Here is a 4258-nt window from a genome sequence, read left to right as displayed (position 1 = left end):
TGCATTTCCTCTTAATCACGCGAAGAAAAAAAAGTATTGAAAAACTAGATGATGCACGTTGGCTAGACTTGGAGAGAGGTGCCTAGTAATACTCACATCACATGTGTGTTATGGATATCATGACTATGGCACCAGTACTGATTACCAGGGCCCCAAAGGAAGAGAGGGCCCTTGAAAAGTCTGGAATATATTTAATTTTACCTGGATATTTTCATTAGGGGGGGACATGGGGGCCCATCAGGACTGCCTATGCATAGGGCCCGGAATCTTGTGCAACTTCCCTGCACATGTGAATTAGGTTGCACTTGTTGATTGTTTCTTTGTGGTAAACCTTATTTTTAGCTGTACAAAACAGTTAGTTTTGCTGCTTTCTAATGACAATTAATGTGTCCTATCATATTATTTTAATCTGTTATCTTAATTAAGAACACTCTGGTTTGTACTGTTTTACTGTTTACTGCACGTTGTTATTCTCCTTGTTATTTACCTATAGCGGCTAATGAAACGGAAGTCTCACCCATAGGCTCACTTCCGCGTTGAGGAAAAAGGTGGATAATCGATAGTCGTATAGGTACATAGCTGAAATCATTTTCTCGCAAATCAATCTTTTTCATCCGTTTATCTGAGTGAAGTGTAATTTAAAATACAGGAAAAAATACTCATGAAATTAAGAAAATCATAGAAATTTCTTTGTATTCTACGCCGTTTGCGACGTGGCTAAAAAATATCAAGATCCTTGTGTCACGACGTCGTTTAACAACTTTCAGCAACCAATGACACCTTTTAACAACTTACCTAAAAATGTATTTGCAACACGGCCTGTGCCGCTAGTGAGAGAGCTTGAGGCCTGGCTGCATGATGACGCTGCGGCCGGAAGAGCCACAGTAAAAGGTTGAGTCGAAGCGGGAAGCCAGTGAGGCTTTGCTCAATGAGATCGGCAGCATGGCCCAGCCTCGTTGGAAGCCTGCCGCAGCGAGCCAGCGCTTACGTTGATGGTAAGGAATTCTCTTCTAAGGAACGAACCTCCGAGGGCTCCTCCTTCCGCTGGCACTTCACAGCCAGTGGGGCTGCCGAGAGAACAGGCTGAACCCCTTTATTGGGTATCACTTACATCTTTCAGTGCTCCCCTCCGATGTCGATCGATACATCGGAGGGTGAGCCAGACCTGTCTGGAGAGGATGATCCGGCAGCAGGGTGGATCCAGAAATGATGGATATGATTTCCCGGTCCGCAGAGAGCATCGGGCTCGAGTGGAAACCTCCACCCGCATCCCGAACCCTCAAGGCTGGATGATCGGTTTCTCAGGGTGGCTCGCACTGATTCTCAGGGCCCCACTCCTGTGCCTTTCTTCCCGGAGGTGCATTTTGAGCACACAGGGTTGTGGATGGTGCCTTTCAATGCCAGAAACCGCCCCAGTGCCTCATCCTCACTCACCACCCTTGACGGTGGGGCAGCGCGGGGGTATAAGGAAGTCCCTCCAGTGGAACGGTCTCCAGGCATGCTGTGGTTCACATGGATGCCTTTACCTCCTGCTGGGAAGCCACTTTCGATAGGCTTGCAGTGTCAGGGGTTTGTCAGGGCCCCCAACTGCACTGGCACATCAATTGCCTTGAGTTGCTGGCAGTGCGCCTTGCCTTGATCTGTCTCAAAGGGCGCTAACGAGGCAAGCATGTACAGGTCCGCATGGACAACACTGCGACCGTTGCGTACATCAACTGACAAGATGGTCTACGCTCCCATAGCATGTCACAACTCACCGCCACCTCCTCCTCTGGGAGAGGTATCTAAGGTCACATCGTGCCATTCACATTCCTGGTCTGCACAACCGGGCAGCCGACGAGCTGTCATAAGCTGTGCACCCGGGAGAATGGAAACTCCATCACCAGATGGTCCAGCTGATTTGGAGAGATTTTAGGAGCTGCTCAGGTAGACCTGTTTGCCTCTCCAGGAACCTCTCACTGCCAGTTGTTCGGGCAGTCCTGCTCGTGACGCCTTACTGGCCCACTCGGACTTAGTTCCCGGAACTGATACTCCTCGTGACAGCCCCTCCTTGGCAGATTCCTCTGAGGAAGGATCTACTGACTCAGAGACGGGGCACCCTGTGACTCCCGTTGCCACAGCTTCTGTTCGACCACTGAGTGGATGCAGAGGTTCTTGGTGACCTACCACAAGAGGCATCTGACACTATCACTAACCATGGTTCCCTGAGTAGGGAACGAGACGCTGTATGTCTTCACCGAGGGAATTACGTATAGAGGGAACACCTCGTGATCACGTGTCTGAAGCATACATTGAAAAAACACCAACGAGCTGGCCGGCGACAGCCTCTGACGTCACTACCGGCGCGACTATAAACAGGCACCGGGAGAACACGTCATTCACTTCTTCGTCTGAAGCTTGCGTCCGAAGCATGGCAGGGAGCTGGGGCGCAGTGTCTGGATTCCTACTCAGGGCATGTCGGCCAGCGAGGCGTTCCTTTCCAGAACTTTAAGCTGCATCCTCTAGGGGCGGCTATGGGAGACAGTATACTGCCTTGCCGCCATGCTGGGGGGTGCAGGCCAGAATCATGGCGAACACTAAGTATCAACTCTACCATTTCCATGGGAGTTGCCCCTGGGGCGTTTAGATGGCTGTCTGTGACGAGTACCCCTTACGACCAAGGCTAAGCTACATACCCAGCAATTGTTGGGGCCTTGGCCGGGGTAGAAACTGAGGAAGCTTGGAATCAGGAAAAGATTCCTTTAAAGGGATACTGACTAAGAACCTAGCATTTTATACTAATTCTTGCCTGTCACACTGGGGCTACCGCGCTCTCGCAAAGCTTGCTGGAAGGAGCTGTCTCAACAGATCTCAGTAGCAACACCCTGTTTAGATAGGTATCCGAGGATACATAGGGTGGAGTGGCGCCCAAGATGAACGGGGCTTTTACCAGCTCAAGAAAGGGCACGAAGCAACCGCGCGAAGCCCTCACCATATAGGATTTTAGAAAGAATGCAGAACACTAGTGTGCGAACTTACCACAGTGTGGATTTCAAAAAGTGTGCAAAGACTTCACATGCACACTTACCATAGCATGGATTTTCAAATACTGTTCTAAGGAAGGGCTCACATTACACGCAGATTGCCTCCTCAAAGACATCGTGTGCGTGCTCTTTACCCAAAACAAATCAGTAAAGATCGTGTGTTCATCAGGTGTCAAATAACGCCGCCACGGAGAATACATTGTCTAAACGCTTGCTAGTAGTCGCCATGATAGACAGAGAAAGAGTGCTCTTACCGGTTCTTTCAGATGCACGCGTCAAACAAAACAGTCAGTTTTGAAGATGAAGAAGAGGATGACGTGTTCTCCCGGTGCCTGTTTATAGTCGCGCTGGTAGTGACGTCAGAGGCTGTCGTCGGCCAACTCGTTGGTGTTTTTTCAATGTATGCTTCAGACACGGGTCACGACGAGGTGTTCCCCATAGCGACACCTAGAGGACGCAGTTCGAAGTTCCCTTGAAAGGGAACCTGAATATGCGCTGCACCGGCTGCCTACTTATACTCGCGCTGTGATCAGCGGCAGCTGGATGCAGTAATCACATGCCAATGTGCATTGGCTCCTTTAGTTTACACTCAAAGTCTGTAAGCGAGATTCCAATTCGTTGTTCATCCTAAGTGACTTCTCCGTTTCCTCCTTCAGGGAATGAGGGTTACAATACCCAGATGTTATGTTCATAAGGGTTATTTCAGTATCATGTGTGCAGGATGGGGGCCCAAACACAATGAAGAGATATATTATATTTTTATTATACTATGGGATATATATAACAATAAAAGAACCAAAACCCCAGAAGAAATTGAGCAAAGTAATATAACAAATAGGGTAAACATTACAAACTATTTCCATGTCTTCAACTATTTTTGTGTACGGAAATCATGCTTTCATTCTCCTGTTCTTTCTCACACACGCACACATAGACACACACTCGCGCACACACGCAGAGACGCGGACAGGAACTTGTCATCAGCGCTGCGGCTGAAATATTTTTTGTTTGCTTGAGTGGTAATATTAGGCCTATTATATTAGGGAAGGGGGGGCCCTAAATTTGTTTTGCCTATGCCACGAAAACAGGTAAATCCGGCCCTGCATGTGTGTTACCATGATGGCGTTTCGTATTTGTGTAAATGACACTGTGCACCTTCTATATATTAGTATTTCTCTCCTCAGCATAGAAAGCTGTTTATGATGAGCTTTGATTCATATATATATATATATATA

At 48.2% G+C, this 4258-nt stretch overlaps 1 protein-coding gene across 1 annotated transcript in view; it reads right to left on the bottom strand.

Moving 5' to 3' along the window:
* Positions 1–4258, bottom strand: part of LOC122143664 (GTPase IMAP family member 7-like) — an 11735-nt gene that overhangs the window by 6578 nt on the left and 899 nt on the right. The gene's annotated exons all lie outside the window — the stretch shown is intronic.

The sequence above is a fragment of the Cyprinus carpio genome, unplaced genomic scaffold (genome assembly GCF_018340385.1).
Source record: "Cyprinus carpio isolate SPL01 unplaced genomic scaffold, ASM1834038v1 S000006480, whole genome shotgun sequence".
Lineage (NCBI taxonomy): Eukaryota > Metazoa > Chordata > Actinopteri > Cypriniformes > Cyprinidae > Cyprinus > Cyprinus carpio.
Note: the sequence above shows the minus strand (reverse complement) of the source record. Positions and strands in the feature narration are given on the sequence as shown.